General features: G+C 40.2%; 1 long non-coding RNA gene across 2 annotated transcripts; it reads left to right on the top strand.

Annotated features, from left to right (window-relative positions):
- The first annotated feature begins 29 nt into the window (after positions 1 to 29).
- On the top strand, positions 30 to 23,075 carry LOC106579612 (uncharacterized). Of its 2 annotated transcripts, XR_006760808.2 has the most exons (4): positions 30 to 2,657; positions 3,218 to 3,288; positions 16,815 to 16,868; positions 20,117 to 23,075. It is a non-coding gene; the product is annotated as an uncharacterized LOC106579612 (long non-coding RNA). The 2 variants fall into 2 exon arrangements; XR_006760807.2 differs by lacking the exon at positions 30 to 2,657 and having other exon boundaries at positions 2,664 to 3,288.
- Positions 23,076 to 24,639: the final 1,564 nt, after the last annotated feature.

Raw genomic sequence — 24,639 nt, 5'->3', positions numbered from 1 at the left:
TACCTCTTTTGACCTATCAGGCTCGTTCTAACAACAGGCTATTCCAGGGTGGACAGAGGAGGGGAGAAATTGGCTGCATTGAAAGCCCACTTGATCATAGGGCAGTCTCAGGCACTGTAGTCATCTAAAAATGCCAAGCATGTATATTTGACCAATGGGAATTAATCCAATTATATATTTTAACATGCAATGACACAAAGTAAGTTCGTTCCAAAAACAGTTTGAAACGTTGAAACCATAAGTAATGTATGTCCGTTTTTTGTTAAGAAATACCCCGTTATACTTTGCTCATTGTGAACACTTGGGGGGGACACGAGAAAGTGTTGCTGCAGTGCGTAAACTCACAATAGGGTTCTTATGACAAGTGCAGCTGTCTTTTGTTCGCCAAGACAAGGTCACTCTTCTATGCATTGTAACAGCTACTGAAGTATCAAACTAGACCTCATCTTGTTGACGTGACATAGTTTCTTTCCCTTTGTCCTTGATGACAAAAATAACCCTGTGAAATTGTTCTTTGGGTGTACAGTTTATGAAGAGCCCATAATTCAATTAGTTTAAGCCACAAATGGAGCAAAGTATGAAAATGTATGCACTCACTACTCTGAGTCATTCTGGATAAGAGCGTCTGATAAAATGTAAACTGCCTAAATAAAGGAAAGGCCAACATAAAGTGTCCTAATAGGGGCATTGGGCCACAACAACCTGCCAGAACATAGATTCTACAAGTCTCTGGAACACTATTGGAGGGATGTGACACCATTTCTTCCAGGACAAATTACATCATTTGGTGTTTAGTTGACGGTAGTGATAAACTCTGTCTCAGGCGCTGCTCCAGAATCTCACATAAGTGTTCATTTGGGTTGAGATCTGGTGACTGAGACACACAGAACCTTTAAACCCCCTATGCTCCTTTGAGACCCCTCTTTCAAAGTCACTTACATGTTTTCTTCTAGCCATGGTAGTCAAAAGAATGGGAAACTGGGCATTTTTATACATGACCCTAAGCATGATAAGGTTTTAATTGCTTAACTAACTTAGGAAACACACCTATGTGGAAGCACCTGCTTTCAATATACTTTGTATCCCTCATTTACTCAAGTGTTTCCTTTATTTTGGCAGTTAGATGTACATGCCACTTTCAAGAAACTCATGCTAGTTTTAACAAGGGAGACTCAAAATGTAAAATGTTTTAAATAACTAGTGTAAGGTGCTGGCTAATCAGGTTAGAAACGTCTGTGTAGAGTAGTATGTAAGGTGCTGACCCAAGGGGCATAATAAGGTCTTACATTTGTAGTAACATGCTGTTAAAGGTCAAGATGGCTGTGAGTGCATTAGTGTGAAGCTGTCTACAAGTTGTCTATGAAGTGATAATACTGTATAAGTGGTTGTCATCAACAGAGAGAGTTTCCCTCCTTAGACCTCTACAGGAGCACATAGAGGAGCACCTTTGACTCCTACAATTTCACACCTTGGGCATTCAGCCTTGAGGTTCCTTACTTTACTTCCACATGCTACTCCTCAATGACACCGTTAGGTGTCCAATTCCCAGCTGTCGGGAAATTAATTCCTGTCACTACAGGAGGGAACACATAATCAGTATGACAATCAGTATGACAAAACAGTGAGTTTTTACCCTAAAACAATATCAGTAGATGGTTAAAAACAAATGATGTTCTCTCGCTCTCTCGAAGATGGATTTCAAAAGAAGCATCGTATTGTAAGCCAAGACTATCACTATTCTTTGCCATGAGGATAATGTAACACCCTGCAATCCATCAGCTAATACATGTCAAGCCTATAAAATCGACCATGACCCACAACCCTCAAATGTTTGAATTAAGCAGTAAGGCCCAAGGAGGTGGGGTATATTGGCCATATACCACAAACCCCCGAGGTGTCTTATTGCTATTATTAACTGGTTACCAACATAATTAGAACAGTAAACAAGTAATTTTGTGTCATACACGTGGTATATTTAAGCAAGAAGGCCCAGGGGTGTGTAGTATATGGATAATATACCACAGCTAAGGGCTGTTCTTACGCAGTGCCGTGATATATTGGCCATATACTACAAGGTCCTTATGGCTATTATAAACTGGTTACCAACGTAATCAGCACTAAAAGCAGTAAAAAGAAATGTTTTGTCATACATGTAGTATACGTTCTGATATACCACACCTGTCAGCCAGTCAGCATTCAGGGCTCGAACCACCCAGTTTACAATGTCTAATATACCATGGCCTTCAGCATCTAGGACCCAGACTACCTGGTTTATAATATAAAATATATGCAATTTAACAGACGCTTTTATCTACAGCGACTCAACGTGCTTATGCTCTCAGGAATCTAATCACCCATTCTGGTGTTGCAAGTGCCATGCTCTACCAACTGAGCTACAAAGGACCACACTCTCTCTCATCAAGCTCCTTACTTAGTCTCAATACTTGAGCAGTCTATTCTAGGCTCAACCTTTCTTTATACGTCCTCATTCTCAGCTGTCCAGTCTTCTCGTGTTATCAACACTGTGTTCTGTCTGTCAGATAGAAGGAATGATGGCTGGACACCTTACCACTGTTCTGCTGTGTAACTTGATTCTCCTTTGCATTTCAAGGACTGCACTATCTTTAGGATGTCCATGCATCTGTTGTGACACAAAGGTCGTTGAAAACTCACGCAAGTCATATCTCAGTGTTTGTCTTTGTCCTTGCATTGCTGTTAACGCTCTGATGCTATTGGGCTTGTGCTATTCCCATACTGTAGATGCTTTAACAGAAAAAAATGTCATCGATATGTGTTGCACTATAAATGTGACTGATTGTTGGCTTTAGAATGATTTTGAAAGCTGAGTTTAAAGTGAAGGTTGCAAGAAAGGTTGTTTGTCACTTGCATTTCTGTGTAAACCCAATACAATGGTGGACCTCCTTGTACAGTAAAGTAGCTATCTACATGTGTTCATTGACTGGCAAATTGTTTACTCTGTCACCCCGCAGATATTGAATATTAGACAGTTTTGCCGAATTTTGTCACACTTAGTTTTTTATTTGTGGGGTAACTGAAAACTCCCTTTGGAGTTGCTGGCTGTTTTAAAGAGTTGTACTACAGTATGGCTTACTAACAATTAGCAGGATAACATAAGTGTCCTGTTTAGACTCAGGCAGTTACATGTGGTATTAACCTTATTTGTATCCATCATCAATCTCCTCCATGTGACTCACAGATGCAGGTCCAGCCTCTTGCATTGGGAGACCTCCTGTCAGGGACACCAAACATGGCCACACACAAGAGATGGTAAGAAGTTAACGGTAGCATTTTATTGTACACTATTAGTGTCTATTGTTTTATTTACTCCTAATTAGATTTGTTATGTCTTTAATTTCTGTCTTTTGATACCATGAACGTACAGATGCGCTGGTTAACAAGTTACCTTTTCTGCTCACGTCACGCTGCGGCAGCAAGCACAATTGCTAGTTTTATTTCCATCTATCGTTGCAAGCTAGTTTTGAAGATTTTTATAGAATTTACCGTAGAACGTTAGATATTTATTGAATTCCCATTGGGACGGAGGGTAACTTTTAAACCTGCTGATTTGTGTGATAAACTTTGTTTTTTCCTCAATTTGATCTTCATTTCACTTTTCATCTCTTTCAGCTAATTCATTTTGCTTTCAAGTTCCTTCTCCCCTCTACATCTATACATCAGCTCATTTCAAGTTTCTTCTTCATCTGTACATCAGCTCATTTCAAGTTCCTTCTTCCCTCTACATCTGTACATCAGCTCATTTCAAGTTTCTTCTTCATCTGTACATCAGCTCATTTCAAGTTCCTTCTTCCCTCTACATCTGTACATCAGCTCATTTCAAGTTTCTTCTTCATCTGTACATCAGCTCATTTCAAGTTCCTTCTCCCCTCTACATCTGTACATCAGCTCATTTCAAGTTTCTTCTTCATCTGTACATCAGCTCATTTCAAGTTCCTTCTCCCCTCTACATCTGTACATCATCTCATTTCTAAATATTCTATCAGATTTTTGTCTACATGCCATGGACCCTTATAAATGTACTTTTTGTAACCGAATACAGTTCAGGTACCGTTAACAGTTTTTAATGGGTAGGCCTCTAAGTTGCCTATGTAAAACAATTGCCCTTGTTTAGATTTTTTTTTATTGTATTACTGTCACGTCCTGACCAGTAAAGGGGTTATTTGTTATTGTAGTTTGGTCAGGACGTGGCAGGGGGTGTTTGTTTTATGTGTTTCAGGGTTTTTTGGTTTATGTTCTATGTTAGTATATTTCTATGTTCGTTCTAGTTTTTCTCTTTCTATGTTTAGTTTATTGGTTGACCTTCAATTGAAGCAGCTGTTCGTCGTTGCCTCTAATTGAAGGTGTTTTTCCATGGGTTTTTGTGGGTAGTTGTTCCAAGTGTAGCTGTGTGCCTCACAGGACTGTTTTCTCGTCGTTGTTTTGTTCAAGTGTTTTGTTTTGTTTCTTTAATAAGAAAAGAAGATGAGTATTCACATTCCCGCTGCGTTTTTGTCTAATCCTTACGACGAACGTGACAATTACTTTTCATTTTCTTACTTTATCCATGCATTTCTCCATATAATTTGTAGGTTTTTCTCTGTTCAAGCTGTTGCACTACTTTGCTCATTTATATTTGCTGTAAGACTTTCCTATATCAATAATTATTCTGTTTGATATACTGTATGCATCCATTATCATTTAAAAAAATATATATATATATTATTTTGTATTTAACTAGGCAAGTCAGTTAAGAACAAATTCTTATTTACAATGATGGCCTACACCGGCCAAACCCGGACGACGCTGGACCAATTGTGAGCCGCCCTATGGGACTCCCAATCACAGCCGGTTGTGATACAGCTTGGATTCGAACCAGGGTGTCTGTAGTGACGCCTCTAGCACTGAGATGCAGTGTCTTAGACCACGGGATTAGTTGACCTGAAAGGTCTTTAAGTGAAGTTAACACTATACTCTGGAACCTGTCGTGTTGTAGGGTTTGGGCCTTCAAAGACCAGAACTGACTATAGCCATGGCTGTAATAAAAATGCATGTATTGTACAAGACCTAATTGTAATGTACCAAATGAATTTACAATATGAAAATATTTCATGAGGATACACTTGTAGGTCACCTTCAATTTACTCTCAGGATAGTATTGTCTTTCCATAGGAAACACAGAGCCATCTGGGCAGGATAACATAATGGGTGATGTAACGGCAGATGTGAAGTTTATCCTCATAACAATTTTCTTTATTTTAGCTAAACTCTAGTGATGGGGGCAAAAATCAATACAGTTCCATGTCACAATATCATTTTTTTAACCATATTGTATTGATATTTGACTCCCAAGTATCGATTAAAAAAAATATGTTTTTAAAAGTCTACGTAGCATTACCTAGCGCTAGTCGGCTGTACCTGCGCCAAAACTCCTGTATTTTTCATCCTAAAGCTTGGCCTCAATTTTCTTTTTAAATAGTGAGCCAATGTGTTTTCAGCACTTTTATTTCCATGACTGATCCCCCAGAAATTTGACATGCTCTGTCTTGTCTCTCTGCAGCAGACATACTATATAGTGAGAAATATGTTTGGAACATTAAATCGCAATAAAATCACATATAGAATCATGAGAATTGCAATACATATCATATCGGCACCTAAGTATTGTGATAATATCATATCATGAGGTCTCTGGCAATACTCAGTGGTAGTAAGCTCGTATTTGCACAAAATCACAGTTAAAATAGAATATTTAAAAAGTCTAATTAACGTTAGACAATGTAATACTGTTCATATACATTTAACACTGAAATATTAAGGTCAAAACACCCCACTCGTGTAGCCCTATTGCAAAAGTTCAGTCAGCCATGATGTTCAGCCAGCATTGATGGCATACGTTCAGCCAGCATTTTTTATTTTACCTTTATTTAACTAGGCAAGTAAGTTAAGAACAAATTCTTATTTTCAATGACGGCCTAGGAACAGTGGGTTAACTGCCTGTTCAGGAGCAGAACAATAGATTTGTACCTTGTCAGCTCGGGGATATGAACTTGCAACCTTTCAGTTACATGTCCAACGCTCCAACCACTAGGTTACCCTGCTGCCCCATTGATGGCATACGTTCAGCCAACATTGATGGCATATGTTCAGCCAGCCATGAATATCTTCATAGAAGTATGTTGTCGTCTGTATTCAAGGCTGTCAACAAGACAGCCTTGTTCGAATACAGTGGTCTAAAATCTATGTACATCTAGGATAATGCAGATATGGAGACTAAATTGTAATGACACAGAAAAGGCTACAAGAGTTTTCAAGACAATGTATAGATACATATTTGGTCACCTTTAACGTTGTTGATGACAAGAATACAGATTCTCCCTACCTCATATTCTTAGTGTGGTCTTTGTTTCGTATATAACAGTGTTTCCCCTAGGACATATCCTGTCTTGTACAGTTTTAGGACACAAAAGATGCCAGAGAATTATTTAATATGAATATAAATATTAATGATATTATGGCTATTGGATGTCATATGCCTTATAAGTATTCAACGTTAAGGCTTCAGCCATACATTACATGGGGTAACCTGCAAATTATAATTAAAGATGCACTATGCAGAAATCGCGCCACCATTTCCTGGTTGCTATAATTCTAACAGTTCACCTATTATGAAAAATGAAAAACAAGCACTGTACCAGAATCATTGTACCATCAAAACAGCTGAAATATCTTTTCCATAATGACATTTTTATATTTTCAGCTGTTTGAAGCTGGTGTACAAAACCAAAAGTAAAAAACACAAAAAAGAAACTTAAGAACGGGAAGCATCTAAATAGCGCACCTAGAACCAATCTACTGCTTCTTAGACTTGCTTTCAATGAGAATGACAGATCTATAATCCACATTTCTATGTGATTTTTGGGGGGGTTGCCCAAAAGGTTACATATTGCAGCTTTAATAGAAAATTGAAACAGCACCTACTGACCTTGGAACCTGTAACATGACTCTTGGCTCTCATATTGTTGACCTGAGTCTCAGCAAAATCAGCCTTCTCCTCTGCCTCATCCAGGTCATACTGAATCTTGCAAAACTTTCCCAAATTGGAATTGGCTTGAAAAAATATTAATGATTTCATCTCTAGCAAATACAACATTTCGTAGGTTACAGATACATCAGTTAATCAGGGGTCCCTTTTTCCCCCAGGGACCCATATTTTTTAAGTTGCACTATGCAGAAATCGCTCCGCCATTTCCTGGTTGCTATAATTCTAATAGTTTGCCTAATTTCAGTTTATGTGACAAAATAGTGTACAAAATCATTGTACCATCTAAACCGCTGTGAAATATATTTTCCATAACAAAAAATATTGTTGTTTCAGCTGTTTGAAGTACTTGTACAAAACCGAAAGCAAAAGACCAAAAAACAAAACTTAAGAACGGGAAGCATAGAAATAGCTTACATAGAACTGATCTACTGCTTCTTAGACTTTCAAGCAGAATGATAGATCTATAACAAATGTGAATTTGGTCAGGTCGGGGAAAAAGTTACATATTTCCACTTTAAGACCAACTGAAGATATCCCCATGTGCAGCAGGGTTGCGCGGGGGGGGGGGGGGGGGGGTTACCCCTCAAATCAAGTAAGGCCCTGCGACCCCCCAGGAAACTTTGGTGCCCCCCTGTGGGGGCCACATTTACATTTTAGTAATTTAGCACCCCTGGGTTAGGAACCACTGAGTTATATGATGAAAGGTTTTCCAATCAATGTTTGATTTAATTGAGATTTCAGCAGGCAGGTCATTACTTACGTAGATCATCCAGGCTGCATACAGTAGATTTCTCTGACGTTAAACAGCTCAGCGGGCTCGTGCAGGAAGGTGAACATTGCCATTATCAAACTAGAGCGGGTTCTGGGGGTGGCAGTCAATCTCCTTCACAGTAACATTCTTAAAGAAAAGTAAATTATGTTTCCACAGTTTATGTTGTCTCCAGCTTGAGCAACCTGTTACTTTAAATGATATTATCAATTCAATCAACAAATGTTTTGTTTCATTTTTAATATCAGTAAAAGGAAAAGTGCATAACTCATTATACAGTGCCTTCAGAAAGTATTCATACTCCTTGACTTATTCCACATTTTGTTGTTTTACAGCCTGAATTCAAAATTGATTAAATATTTTTTTTTCTCTCACTCATCTACACAGAATACCCCATAATGACAAAGTGAACATTTGTATATCTAATTTACATAAGTATTCACACCTGAGTCAATACATGTTAGAATCACCTTTGACAGTTATTACAGCTGTGAGTCTTTCTGGGTAAGTCTAAGAGCTTTGCACACCTGGATTGTATAATATTTGCATTATTCTTTTTACATTTCTTTAAGCTCTGGCAAGTTGGTTGTTGATCATTGCTAGACAGTCATTTTTAAGTCTTGTCGTAGATTTATAAGCCGATTTAAGTCAAAACTGTAACTAGGCAACTCGGGAACATTCAATGTCGTCTTGGTAAGCAACTCGTGTATATTCGACCTTTTGTTTTAGGTGTGTTGTGTTGGATTTGCCCCAAATATAACATTTTGTATTCAGGACATAAAGTTAATTTCTTTGCCACATTTCTTTGCAGTTTTACTTTAGTGCCTTTATTGCAAACAAGATGCATATTTTGGAATATTTTTATTCTGAATAAGGGTTTTTATAAGTCCCTGTCACGACTTCAGCCGAAGTCGGTCCCTCTCCTTGTTCACGCGGCGGTCGACGTCACCGGCCTTCTAGCCATCGCCAATCCACTTTTCATTTTCCATTTGTGTTGTCTTTGTCTTACACACCTGGTTTCAACCCCCCAATTACTTGTTCATTATTTAACCCTCTGTTCCCCCATGTTTGTTTTGAGTAATTGTTTATTGTATTGCGGTCCGTATTGTGTGGCCTTGTATTTACGACGTGTATTGTGATATATTTTGAGTAAAATTGCTTTCTTTACTCTTATCTGCTGTCCTGCGCCTGACTCATCTCACCAGCTACACACAGACGCTTTACAGTCCCTTTTTGTGGCAGCTGACCAGACCTGCCTTGTTGATAGTGCTGTTAAGAAGGTAAAACAGTGCTTTATTATGGACAGACTTCTCCCCATCTTAGCTACTGTTGTATCAATATGTTTTGAGCATGGCAGTTTACAATCCAGGGTTACTCCAGGCAGTTTAGTCACCTCTACTTGCTCAATTTCCACATAATTTATTACAATATTTAGTTGAGGTTTAGGATTTAGTTAATAATTTGTCTCAAATACAATGCTTTTAGTTTTAGAAATATTTAGGACTAATTTATTCCTTGCCACCCACTCTGAAACTAACTGCAGCTCTTTGTTAAGTGTTTCAGTCATTCCAGTCGCTGTAGTAGCTGACGTGTACTGTGTTTAGTCCTCGCATACATAGACGCACTGGCTTTACTCAAAGCCAGTGGCATGTCGTTAGTAAAGATTGAAAAAAGTTAGGGGCCTAGACAGCTTCCCTGGGGAATTCCTGATTCTACCTGGATTATGTTGGAAAGGCTTCCGTTAAAGAACACCCTCTGTTCTGTTAGACAGGTAACTCTTTATCCACAATATAGCAGGGGGTTAAAGCCATAACACATACGTTTTTCCTGTAGCAGACTATGATCAATAATATAGAAAGCGGCACTGAAGTCTAACAAAACAGCCCCCACAATATTTTTTATCATAAATGTCTCTCATCCAATCATCAGTCATTTGTGTAAGTTCTGTGCTTGTTGAATGTCCTTCCCTATAGGCATACTGAAAGTCTTGTCAATTTGTTTACTGTAAAATAGCATTGTATCTGCTCAAACGCAATTTTTTCCCAAAGTTTACTAAGCGTTGGTAACAGGCTGGTTGGTTGGCTATTTGAGCCAGTAAAGGGGCCTTTACTATTCTTAGGTAGCGGAATTACTTTTGCTTCCCTCCAGGCCTGGGGCACACACTTTCTAGTAGGCTTAAATTGAAAATACGGCAAATAGGAGTGGCAATATCATCCACTATTATTCTTAGTCATTTTCCATCCAAGTTGTCAGACCCCGTTGGCTTGTCGTTGTTGATAGACAACAATAATTATTTCACCTCTTCCACACTCACTTTACGGAATTCAAAATTACAATGCTTGTCTTTCATAATTTGGTCAGATATACTTGGATGTGTAGTGTCAGCTGCTGACATGTCATGCCTAAGTTTGCTAATCTTGCCAATGAAAAAATCATTAAAGTAGTTGGCAATATCAGTGGGTTTTGGGATGAATGAGCCATCTAATTCAATGAGTTAGCTTTTTTCCAAAAATGTAATTTAAGGTGCTCAAGTTTTTTTACTATCATTGTTTATGTAATTTAGCTTTGTTTCATAGTGTAGTTTATTCTTCTTTTTATTCAGTTTAGTCACATGATTTCTCAATTTGCGATACGTTAGCCAATCTGTTGTGCAGCCAGACTTATTTGCCATTCCTTTATCCTCATCCCTCTCAACCATACAATTTTTCAATTCCTCATCAATCCACGGGGATTTAACCGTTTTTTACAGTTATTTTCTTAATAGGTGCATGCTTATTAGTAACTGCAATAAGCAATTTCATAAATGTGTCAGGTGCAGCATCTGTTTGCGCCTCATTACACACCACAGACCAACAAATATTCTTTACATCAACAACATAGGAATCACTACAAAACGTATTGTATGACCTCTTATGCACTATATTAGGCCCAGCCTTTGGAACTTTGTTTTTCCTAGATATGGCTACTATATTATGATCACTACATCTGATGGATCTGGATGCTGCTTTCAAGCTAATTTCTGCAGCATTAGTAAAGATGTGATCACGGCAGGTAGCCGTGTGGTTAGAGCATTGGGCCAGTAATTGAAAGGTTGCTGGATCGAATCCCCGAGCTCACAAGGTAAAAATCTGTCATTCTGCCCCTGAACAAGACAGTTAACCCACTGTTCCCCGGTAGGCTGTCATTGTAAATAATAATTTGTTCTTAACTGACTTGCCTAGTTAAATAAAGGATAAATAAAATCAATATGTTGATGATTTCATTCCTGTACTGCTTTTAACTACCCTGGTCGGTTGACTGATAACCTGAACCAGGTTGCAGGCACTGATTACAGTTTGAAGCTTTTTCTTGAGTCGGCAGCTTGATGAAAGCCAGTCAACATTTAAATCTCCCAGAAAATATACCTCTCTGTTGATATCACATACATTATCAAGCATTTCACACATGTTATCCAGATACTGACTGTTAGCACTAGGTGGTCTGTTGCAGCTTCCCACCATAATGTGCTTTAGGTGAGGCAGATGAACCTGTAGCCATATTACTTCAACAATATTTCATATCTTTACAGATCTAAGCTTTACAGGAATGTTGTTCTCAATATCAACAACACCCCTGGCATTTCTGTATTTTCTGTAAATGTTATAACCTTGTATTGCTACCAGTGTATTATCAAAGGTATTATCTAAGTGAGTTTCAGAGATAGTCATAATATGAATGTCATCTGTTACTAGCAAATTATTGATTTCATGAACCTTGTTTCTTAACCTCAACGGGATCGGTGTCCCCCCGCGGGACGGTTGAGCTAACGTAGGTTTTGATTAGCATGAGGTTGTAAGTAACAAAAAAAAATCCCAGGACATAGACATATCTGATATGAGCAGAAAGTTATGTCTTGTTAATCTAACTGCACTGTCCAATTTACAGTAAAAGAATACAATGCTATTGTTTGATGAGAGTGCACAATTATGAACTTGAAAATTAGGCACATTTGGGCAGTCTTGATATAACATTTTGAACAGATATGCAATGGTTCATTGGATCAGTCTAAAACGTTGCACATACACTGCTGCCATCTAGTGTCCAAAATCTATATTGCGCCTGGGTTGGAATAATACATTATGGCCTTTCTTTTGCATTTCAAAGATGATGGCTCTTTGTATTATCTTTTACCAGATCTAATGTGTTATATTCTCCTACATTAATTTCACATTTCCACAAACTTCAAAGTGTTTCCTTTCAAATGGTATCAAGAATATGCATATCCTCAGTTCCTGAGCTACAGGCAGTTAGATTTGGGTATGTCATCTTAGGTGAGAATTGAAAAAGGGTCAGATCCTTAAGAGGCGTTAACATGGGCTATTTTGAGAATTTTTCTACTGGGATGCTTACTGGTTTTCATTGCTTTACTGGGAAGCTATGCAGAGGTAGATATGTTCATGTTATTTATGTTAGTGCAGGGTGAGCTGCACACAGTGGACTTCCTACCAGAGCACACCGCCTTGGTGCTAACAGTATAAATCTGGTTCATAGGCACATCATTACTGCATACAAAAGCTGTAGGATCAGCAGAGGCATTCAGGGCAATTAGAGGGACATAAATTAGGTTACTTATGTTGTGTCTACCAACTTCCCTGGTATAATGTACATTTGCTGAAGCATCATGACAATTCAGCGTCACAATGGTAGGGATTAACTGAGCTGGGCTCAGGTCATTGATAAGTCATTGTCTCAACACAGCCTTATAATGCTGTGAAAGGATCCAGGAACCCAAATGATTTGGGTGGATCCCATCCTCCGTATAAAATGTGTTTTGTTTCCAAAAGGTATCAAAATTGTCAACAAAAGTTACACCCATTGTGCTGCAATAATCACGTAGCCAGTCGTGAAGAGAAAGAATCCTGCTAAAGCGTTCAATGCCACGATTCAGAGAGGGCACAGTGCCAGATATGATGGGTCTTTTATTAGTGTCTATCAGCTCTTTAAATCCAGTTTCAACTCTTCAGAGCTGCCCTTCATAATATCATTAAAACCCACATGGACTACGATACAATCGATTTCCATGTAACGACATAGTACATTCGGGAGCAGCTTAGTAATGTAATTTACTCAAGCTCTAGGATAGGACATTGTTTTTGCACCAGGAATGGTCACATTTCTTACCATGGAGCTGCCCAAAATCACGGCTGGCGAGCAGTACGAGGAAATCCACCCACTCCCACTCTTCACAGGATTCGGAGAACCCTTTATGGATGGGCGAGAGGCAGGATAACTTGAGCCCGTTGCTCCCTGCGCCTGGTGCAGGCCTCCGACAGATGGAGAAGCCCCGCTCGATCCTGGGCAGGGACGGAAGGTTGCTGACTTCAAAGTCGTAGGAGTAGGCACTGCGGCCGCAGACACAGGTACCCCCAGTGACGAGGGCGCAGGAAAATTAGACTCCAGGACGGCGAAATGATTTGTTGTTTGTATCCGCTCTCGTTGGGAGTGTAGACTGCTTTGTGGGAGGCCACTGTCTTCGGCTTCCACGGCTCGTGACATGCGACCATCGTTGATTGTCTTGCTCCTCTTGCTGTGCTCCTTCGACTCTGCTATCAGACGGGGAAGCTCCAGGCAACACCGGCCAGTCCGATAACGACAAACGACAAGGCGGAGATGCATCCAACAACCGCAAACGCCGTCCAGCCACCGGCGTAGAAAAGGTAAACATTCCACTCTGCGTTTTCCCCAGTTTCTTACGTAGGTTTGCGACCTGCGTGATCAAGGAAGGCACCTCAAGCCTATGATCCTCGGCAAGCAAACAATTGCCACATTGGAACTTAGAGTGATCCGGTTTATCCCGTAACAAAGTCTAGTAGTGTTCTTTCTTTTATTTAAGTGAATAGATTGAATTGGGGCCATTGTCAAGAGTGTGTGCCTACACTACAACCTTAGGGTGGAAGTTTACGATTCTTACCTGTTGTTGGTCACCCCTTGTTTGGTGGAACAGATCTCTACTGAGGATGAAATAGACAAATACTTCAGACCAACATCAGTCATCTGACCAGCTATGTATTTTCTGATTTGTGCCTAGTGATGTGTCAATGATAGTTGTTAGGTATTCTAATGTTTATCTTCCTCTGCAGACTTCTTCTACCTTCAGGATGTCCAGTGCATTGTCTTTCTCCAGGCCTTCATCCCTCTTTATAAAGAGTGTTGTTCAGCCCTATATGGAGAGGGCCATAAAAAAGTAGTCCTCCTCCCATCTTGTTTACATGTCATTGTTCCTTCCTTTTATCCTTGAGGACAAAGATAAACCTGTGAAATTGTTCTTGGATTCCTTCAACTGACCATGAGGCACTTCAACGTGCGTGACTGTCTGGGCCTCACCATCTGACATTGTAATAGCTGGGGCCTGTTTGCAAAGGACTCACATAAATACATCTTGGCCATACATGAAAGAACACTTGTCACCTTCCTCAAGCAACTCATGTTAGACTCCATTTACCTTATGAGATGCCCTAGGATGCCAATGCCCATGCCCTGGGATGCCCATGCCCTAGGAAATATAGAAAATATTGTTAATTTTACACATAATTACGTCAAATTTACTATCAGTGGCCCCTGATAGTAAAAATGGGTGGATTACGCCTCTGCTTCCACCATGACAGATACCGTTAGGGCTAGGCGATATGGCAAATAAATTATCACGATATCTATATATTTTTTCATTCGATAACGATAATTATCACGATATTAATCAAATCATGTTTAAAAGGTGCATGTCTGCTTTAAACTCAAGAATGCCTGAACAAACCGTGGTTAGAGCGTTGGGCCAGTAACCGAAAGGTTGCTAGATCAAATCCCCGAGCTGTCAAGGTACAAATCTTGTCTTTCTACCCCTGAACAAGGCAGTTAACCCACTGTTCCCCGATAGGCCGTCATTGTAAATAAGTTGTTCTTAACTGACTTGCCTAGTTAAATAAAGGTAACTTTTTTTTATTATTATTATGTGAGCTACACATAAAATTATACTTGGAAGGAAAATTGTTCCATGTTTGCGGCCAGGGAGCACGTACCTGAGGTCACTTAAATTGAAACCTTCCCTTTCGACTGCTAATTGGTAGCATGTCCTTAGCAATGTAATGCATAATAGCATTTGTGTTGCCTTTGTCTTTTCAATGTTTGCTTGTAGGGCATAAACACTGTCAGTGTTGACTGCTTCGGGCAAACATCCCTAGATTGGCTGGTGCTTGAGGGGCGTTTATCAATACCGTGGCGCAAACTCAAACTTCCTGCATGTTCCAAAGAGTGATTTTGCTTCAGATGATGAAAAATGTTTGTTGTATTACCAGACTTCGTAGCCACCTGTCTACGGCACAATTTGCACCGGACATTGCTCTGCTCTTTGTCGGACTTCAAAAAGCCAAACCACTTCCAAATTACTGAAACAGTTTAACCCTTTTTATCAATCATTTCTTTGTTGGAAGCTGCTCCTTCTCCATGGCTATCACTGCCACTGTTTTTGCCTACATCACTACTTTTTCATGGTTAATGGTGGCTACTCCATCACTCGAGGTGCTAAGTGGTTTCTAGTGGGCGTATACCTCTCCACGTGCATATTGTCACTTCTCCACACGTTCCTGCTGCGTCACAGAGGTGAAATGGACTGCTGTACCTAATTATTCTATATCGACAATGAATCTAAACGTTTTTATACCATTATTGAGTGAAGTAATTACCTCAATAATTATTGATATTGATTTATTGCCCAGCCCTAGATTACCATTCACCCTCAAAAGACAATATCCCATTAAAACCTTGTTAAATAGCCTTTTATATAGTTTTTCTCTTTATTAGCATCCTCTGATTAATGTATACATGAACTCAATCTTGGTTACAACACTGATATTAACTTATTATTATAGATGATCATTCTGTCTCTGGAGAAAGGTGGGGACGTGCTAAATAACTTACAAGCGTAGATAAATCTGGACATTCAAATAGTTTAAATTGGGCCAAAGTCAACATTATCCGGCCATATGACAATAGATAACATATTTTATAAAGTAATATAACTGTATGTAACTGCTTCCTGGGTAATGTAATAATACATTATGGTGAGTAACTATTTGACCTTTTTGATAAGGAAATCATTTTTTTTGGGGGGGGGGGGTTCGACTGACCTCATCTACCCAGATAAGTGCAACAGACATTGTGACTGAGACACGGTGGCTGTGGTAAGACATTAGTGAAAGTGTGGAGCTGTCTACAAATGGATAATGTAGTGGTTGACACAGCTGGAAAAGAACTTATACACTTTTAGAAAAAAAGGTATCTATAACTTCAAATGATTATTCGACTGGCCCCATATGAGAACCCTTTGGGTAACCTTTTTTCCCCCAGGTAGAACCCTTTTGGGTTTCATGTGGAACTGTTTTCACAGAGGGTTCTATGTGGAACCAAAAATGGTTATCCTATGGGGACTGCCGAAGAACCCCTTTGGAACCCTTTTTTTCTAAGAGTGTACCTTTTTCTAAGAGTGCTCTGTATCGTCTTCTGTAAACCATAAAAGCCATTTTGACAACTTCACACCTTGCACCTAGCACATACCAGTCTGTGTCCCTCAATGATTTGTTAAGGGTCCCATTCCCAGCTGTCTTGTGTGCGTGTGTGGAGGGCATTTGAGTCTTGCTTAATACACTTGATCAAATGTTCACTTACACTTATGGAAGGGGGTAAAGGGATTGTCCACCCAAATTAGGTTTCCTTAACTGGCAAGCAGTGTATGGACAAGGTAAAACCATGCTTTGGTTTTGTTTAACTAGCCATTGTCTCAAAATGCATTTCTGGCCCAAAATGCAAGTAAATACCCCTGATATTAGGAAACCAATATGTACATTTGTAATTTGGGTGAACTATCCCTTTTTGGAGTTATTTGAGCCTTGCTTGATGTACTTGAACACATGGACTCACCTTAAACTATTCTCCTGTTATCCTTTGTCTCCATAGAATGACAACTGGCTGAGATCTCTTTCCTAACCAAGGCACGTGGGATCCCTGAGGGTGAGTGAAAAGGGAGAGGATGTGTAGTTGGCTAGCGTAGTGATGCAGGGGTAGCCTCCAATCCACACCAGGGTGCTGTGTGGGCTCTTAAAATGAGTTCCAACAAAATAATGTATTGGCTAAGCATTTTTATCTCACTGAGACTTTCACCAGATTGAAAAACAAACAGAATATATTGAGGTACTATTCAGCATGCACTATTGCTTTCCAGAAGCATTGATCATTCCTCAGATATCATATGAAGATACTTTTGGCAATGTAGTGTATGTGGACACCTGCTCATTGAACATCTCATTCCAAAATCATGGCCATTAATACGGAGTTGGTCCCCCCTTTGCTGCTAAAACAGCCTCCACTCTTCTGGGAAGGCTTTCGACTAGACGTTGAAACATTGCTGCGTGGACTTGCTTCCATTCAGCCACGAGCATTAGTGAGGTCGTGCACTGATGTTGGGCGATTAGGCCTGGCTTGCAGTCAGCGTTCCAATTCATCCCAAAGGTGTTTGATGGGGTTGACGTCAGGGCTCTGTGCAGGCCAGTCAAGTTCTTCCACACCGATCTCGACAAAGCATTTCTGTATGGACCTCGCTTTCTGCAGAAACAGGAAAGGTCCTTCCCCAAACTGTTGCCACAAATTTGGAAGCACAGAATCGTCTAGAATGTATGCTGTAGAGTTAAGATTTCCCTTCACTGGAACTAAGGGGCTTAGCCCGAACCATGAAAACATCCCCAGACCATTATTCCTCCTCCACCAAATGTTTCAGTTGGCACTATGCATTGGGGCAGGTAGCATTCACCTGGCATCCGCCAAACCCAGATTTGTCCGTCGGACAGCCAGATGGTGAAGCGTGATTCATCACTCCACAGAATGTGTTTCCACTTCTCCAGAGTCCAATGGCGGCTAGCTTTACACCACTACAGCTGACGCTTGGCGAATCACATGGTGATCTTAGGCTTGTGTGCGGCTGCTCGGCCATGGAAACCTATTTCATTAAGTTCCCGACGAACAGTTCTTGTGCTGACGTTGCTTCCAGAAACAGTTTGGAACTCGGTAGTGAATGTTGCAACCGAGAACAGACAATATTTTACACGCCACGCGCTTCAAGCACTCGGCGCTCCCATTCTGTGAGCTTGTGTGGCCTACCACGTCGCAGCTGAGCCGTTGTTGCTCCTAGACGTTTCCACTTCACAATAACCGCACTTACTGGGGCAGCTCTAGCAGGGCAGAAATTTGACGAACTGACTTGCTGAAAAGGTGGCATCCTATGATGGTGCCATGTTGAAAGCACTGAGCTCTTCAGTAAGGCCATTCTGCCAATGTTTGTCTTTGGAGACTGCATGGCAGTGTGCTCGATTTTGGCACTGACTAAAATACAGTGGAATAGAATACAGTATATACATATGAGATGAGTAAAGTAGTATGTAAACAGTATTTTAACATTATTAAAGTGACTCGTGTTCCATTATTAAAGTGGCCAGTGTTTCCAAGTCTATGTATATAGGGCAGCAGCCTCTAAGGTGCAGGGTTGCGTAACCGGGTGGTAACCGGCTAGTGATGGCTATTTAACAGTCTTATGGCCTTGAGACAGAAGCTGGTTTTCAGTCTCTCGGTCCCAGCTTTGATGCACCTGTACTGACCTCATCTTCTGGATGATAGCAGGGTGAACAGGCCGTGGCTCGGGTGGTTGATGTCCTTGATGATCTTTTTGACCTTCCTGTGACATCGGGTGCTGTAGGTGTCCTGGAGGGCAGGTAGTTTACCCCGGTGATAAGTTGGGTAGACCGCACCACCCTCTGGAGAGCCCTGCGGTTGCAGGCAGTGCAGTTGCCGTACCAGGCGGTGATACAGCCTGACAGGATGCTCTCAATTGTGCATCTGTAAAAGTTTGTGAGGGTTTTAGGGGCCAAGCCAAATTTCTTCAGCCTCCTGAGGTTGAAGAGGCGCTTCAGCGATGTGTACGCTGAGGAACTTGAAGCTTTGCACCTTCTCCACTGCGGTCCCGTCGATGTGGATAGGGACGTGCTCCCTCTGCTGTTTCCTGAAGTCCGTGATCAGCTCCTTTGTTTTGTTGAGTGAGAGGTTATTTTCCTGGCACCACTCTCCCAGGACCCTGACCGCATCCCTGTAGGCTGTCTTGTCATTGTTGGTAATCAGGCCTACTACTGTTGTGTCATCTGCAAACTTGATGATTGCGTTGGAGGTGTGCGTGGCCACGCAGTCATGGATGAACAGGGAGTACAGGAAGGGGCTGAGCACACACCCTTGTGGGGCCCCTGTGTTGACGATTAGCGAAGTGGAGGTGTTGTTTCCTACCTTCACCACCTGGGGTGGCCCGTCAGGAAGCCTAGGACCCAGTTGCACAGGGCGGGGTTTAGACCCAGGGCCCAGAGCTTAATGATGAGCTTGGAGGGTACTATGGTGTTGAATGCTGAGCTATAGTCAATGAACAGCATTCTTACATAGGAATTCCTCATCTAGATATTCTTAGGTAGCAGAATTACTTTTGCTTCCCTCCAGGCCTGGGACACACACTTTCTAGTAGGCTTAAATTGAAAATATTGCAAATATGAGTGGCAATATCATCCGCTATTATTCTTAGTCATTTTCCATCCAAGTTGTCAGACCCCGGTGGCTTGTCGTTGTTGATAGACAACAATCATTTGTTCACCTCTTCCACACTCACTTTACGGATTTCAAAATTACTTGGGGACTTTCAATGCTGCAAAAATGTTTGGTACCCTTCCCCAGATCTGTGCTTCGACACCATCCTGTATCGGAGCTCTACGGACAATTCCTTCGACCTCATTGCCTGGTTTTTGCTTTGACATGCACTGTTAACTGTGGGACCTTATATAAACAGGTGTGTGCCTTTCCAAGCCATGTCCAATCAATTCGTAGTAACATCTCAAGGATGATCAATGGAGACAGGACGCACCTTAGCTCAATTTTGAGTCTCATAGCAAAAGGTCTGAATACTTATGTAAATGATATATTTCTGTTTTTATTTTTAATACATTTGCAAACATTTCTAAAAACCTGTTCTAGCATTGTCATTATGGGATACTGTGTGTAGATTGATGAGAATTATTTTTTTAATCCATTTTAGAATAAGGCTGTAACATAACGAAATGTGGGAAAAGGGAAGGGGTCTGAATACTTTCCAAATGTACTGTACTTCTGTAATTGAGCTGTTCTTGTCTATTAATGTTCTGTATTATGTCATGTTTCATGTTTTGTGTGGACCCCAGGAAGAGGAGCTGCTGCTTTTGCAACAGCTAATTGGGATCCTAACAAAATACCAAATATGTCTGGAGAAAACCAGGCACATCTCGTCACCCGTCTAACACCACACCTACCGTGAAGCATGGAGGTGGCAGCATCATGCAATGGGGATTATTTTCAGCAGCAGGGACTGAGAGATTGGTATGGATAAAGGGGCCAATGAATGGTGCCAAAAACAGGAAAATCCTTAATGAGAACCTGCTTCAGAGGGCAAACGACTTTAGACTGGGGGCGAAGATTTACGTTCCAACAGGACAATGACTCCAAGCATACAGTCAAAGCAATGCCGGAATGGCTTCAGAACAAGAAAGTCCTTGAGTGGCCCAGCCAAAGCCCAGACTTGAATTCCATAGAAAATCTGTGGAAAGACTTGAAGATTGCTTTTTACCGCCACTCCCCATCTAACTTAACAGAGCTTGAGAAAATCTGCGATCCAGATGTGCAAAGCTGATACACACATACCAAAGATGTCTCAAAGCTGTAAATGGCGCCAAAGGTGCTTCTACAAAGTATTGACTCAAGGGTGATAGTTCTATTTTTCATTTTCAATACATTTGCAAACATTTCTAAACACATGTTTTCACTTAGTCATTATGGGGTATTCTGTGTAGATGGGTGAGAAGAAAAAAAATATTGAATCCATTTTGAATTCAGGCTGTAACACAACAAAATGTGAAATAGGTCAAAGGGTATGAATACTTTCTGAAGGCACTGTATACATCGAAAAGTAATATACTTCCTAAAAATACTATTTAAAATTGAATTAAAATAGCTAATTGTTTTGCTTTTAGTTAGAATAAAGTGTAAACTATATTGTGTTTTAATCCTACGGAATTAAGATACTTGAAGCATAATAGAGTAGTTTACTGCATGTGATATGACAATGGTGTCTACTGCTTAATGTACGTTAGATCCAAGTCATGTTCATAATTTCTCCCAGGTTGAACTAATACACTATTACCAGATTGCCCAAACATGGTTAGTTGGATTCCTATGTATTCATAGGGAATGAGTGGGTTTCATGGTCTGTGTCTCAAAGATTGAGAAAAAAAAGCCTTGATTTTACATGCTTTCACTTCAATGTTTATGTTATCTCGTTTGTGTTTTTAATTCAATATACAAAATAGTGAATGTTATCAGTTGAAGACATTCAGTTGTACAACTGGCTGGGTATACCCCTTTCCCTATCTTAATGCTTACACAATGCATGAGTTCTGATAAGTTACCAGTAGTGGCATGAGAAGCCAGTAAAGAGGTGGGTAATGGTACAGCTTATTTTCTACCTTCCCCAAGTGGACAACATTGGAAGTACTCAGGAGGTCACACAGTTTTCAGCTTACTGTAGGGGGGGGGGGGGAAACAAGAAAGGGAAAGTGGGAAACCTAGTCAGTTGTCCAACTGAAATGTGTCTTCTGCATTTAACCCAACCCCTCTGAATCAGAGAGGTGCGGGGGACTGCCTTAATTGACATCCACGTCTTCGGCACCCGGGGAACAGTGGGTTTAATGCCTTGCTCAGGGGCAGAACGACAGATTTTTACCTTGTCAGCTCGGAAGTGTAAGCTAATTGTTTATTTTTTTATTTTTCTCATTTTGAATTACAGGTAAATAAAACATTTTACCGTCTGCAATAATATTTGGTTGATCAGTACAGTAATGTAATAAATTCCAAATATTAATAAAGCAGAAAACTGTTTCAGTAGCCTACATGTCCTCATTAATATTTGTGCATTGATGTGACCCACAAAATGAAAACATGTATGGTGTCTTTATACAGTAAGATATGTAGCCATGACCTCTTGCTTAGGTTAGTTGTCCATCATTTATAATTATAAACCTCCCATTGACATTGACACACCTAAAACAGTTGGCCTTTATGTTGTAACAGACGTCATGTGTTTCAAAGGGTAGCAGGGCTCTTCTGAGACACTTGTTTCATGCTTTGACAGTCCCTCCAGTGTTATGGCAAGGTACAGCAATATGGCAAGACAAAAATTATTTTTATTTTACTAGGCAAGTTAGGAAAGAACAAATTCTTATTTACAATGACGGCCTACACCGGCCAAACCCGGGCCAATTGTGCGCTGCCCTATGGGACTCCCAATCACGGCCGGTTGTGATACAGCCTGGAATCTAACCAGGGTGTCTGTAGTGACGTCTCAAGCACTGAGATGCAGTGCCTTAGACCGCTGCGCCACTCGGGAGAATTCACTTTGATATTTCTGCAGTGACGCATGGGAGGGAAGTAGCCCAGGTTTGGGCTAATTTTACAGTGGTAATAATTACATTGACCGCTCAGACTGAAGTGAAGCCAATAGGAGACGCGCGCACACACACAACCGTCAAAATAATGAATTTGACGGAATTGATGAATTCCCCAGCCCCATACCTCAACTGGTGGTGGAGCTGCAGGTTTTATCCTTTAGGATTGTTTAAAGTGCTAGTTAAGATTCAGCTTCATCCTAGTACTGTATCAAAGCACCACAGCATTTTCAATTTAACTGCTTTTGATTATTGCCAGAAAAATAACAGCTTCTACATTTCCATTTATGTTATAAAATCTGAGAGAAAAAATGTAATCTGATGTCAGAATCCTAAAATATTCAAAACAATTGAGTATAGATAAGGGCACCTTACCTCCAGTGGCTAACGAGAGCAGCCTAGCTTGTTCTGAGTAGCCTACTTGCTGTGGAGAAGTATTTTTATTTGCTGTAGAGGAGCCTGCTAATAATAGGACCTGATTCACGTCACGTCTGCAAGTAAAGCCAATAATCAAACACTCCCATGAAAGTCCACAATTCCTCATAATATGGTAAATACACGCAGAACCTGCTACAATGTTATTTGTTTAACATTATGTTTAGACTTTTCAAAGTGCAGGTTATTCATTCAAAATCTGTGCTAAATAATATCCTAATTTGTCAATGCAATTTGTGCGGTTTCACTAATTTCAACATCAATAAACTAAGTCATAAAGAAATTATATTCAAAGAATTGTATTCATTTATTTATTTCCAGATCAGCTTTATCTTTGTCTGACCAAGTAGAGAGATGTACTTTGTGAGTGGACACAGTACAGATATTACAGTATACCCTCTAACATTTTGGGGATGTATCTGTCACAAAGATTGTGTAAGTAAATAAATAACATGTCCAAAATGCTTTATTGTTGTGAGTAGTGTAGGCCTATATTGTTTATACTTGTCCAATTCATTGAAAGTTATTAAGAATATATGATTAGCCATCTGATTAGGGAAGGTATTTTGTAATTAATGTGGCTATATTTTGTTACCTGAAGAATGCAGAAATCCAACATGTCCTGAACAATCCTTTCCTTCGCAATCACGATGTGTTGACAGATACTGTGCTCAGAGTAGTGCCCTCTCTTTATAAAGAGCACTGGTGTCACTTTTAGTGCTGGTATCTCAGGAATCCCACTGCCTCAGTTATTGCATTTGAGTGACTTTGATTTTATTCATTATTGCTTACAGTTTACAGAAAAACTGATCAAATGCAAAATTTACATAATACAGAATTGCATAGAAAATAGTGTGTGTATGCCAAAGGTAGAATATGGGATGTAAAGAATAATGAGGCGTAGGCCTAGCTGTTGCTGTCTCACAAGTTGATGGATTGTGAGGTGTAACCTTAGCTGGGACGTTCCACAATCTTTATCGAGGGTGCCAATAATTTTGTGCCTGACTATGTGTAGGAGGTGTCTTTAATAATGGGGGTGTAGCTGTTGCTGTCTCTCAACTGGATGGTTTATGAGGTGTAACCTTAACTCTTAACTCTTGTCTTATTTACATCACATTGTTTCCCTTCCTTTGTCCTTCAGTACAAATATAACCCAGTGAAATTCCTGCTGAGTGCCTTTCTCTGATTGAAGTGAACAGTTTGTGAAGTACATTGATATCTTATCTAGATTAGGTACTATATGTGTTTTATCAGAGATTAATCCTACCACCTGCCTGATTGTCCAGGTCATGGAAATGAAACTCTTTCTGAGAAGCATTCACTACAAGCGAAGAAACTTGGGGGAATGACAAGTAGCTGAGAATAGGAATGTCGATGCTGATCTTGAATTAATTTGGGGTAATAGGTCGTTTTCAATAACATGTCACAGTAAGGTGTAGAGCGTTCGATTTGCCTGCTCAAAATGTTTAGAATTACAGGAAATTAGCTTTTAAAATTGGAAAATATTCTCTCAGCTTCATGTCAAAATGTGTAGCATAGCAGGGGGGCTTGCTCGAACCTTGCGGTGGGCCTCGTGAAACGCCACGGTCTCTGATGACTAAATTAGGGTAGATAACGTTAGCTAGCATTTACATTTACGAAAAACGTAATGTTACATACATGGCTACCGATAGGTAACGCACAAAGACAGCTCACAGTGAGTGAATATATATTTTTTGGGCATAACTTAAATTCCTTACTGTCATCTCTGCAGACCACGACTAACGTCCGATAACTATACAACGTCTTGAGTG

Source organism: Salmo salar, chromosome 19 (genome assembly GCF_965601325.2).
Source record: "Salmo salar chromosome 19, fSalSal1, whole genome shotgun sequence".
NCBI lineage: Eukaryota > Metazoa > Chordata > Actinopteri > Salmoniformes > Salmonidae > Salmo > Salmo salar.
This window is presented reverse-complemented; position numbering and strand designations above follow the sequence as displayed.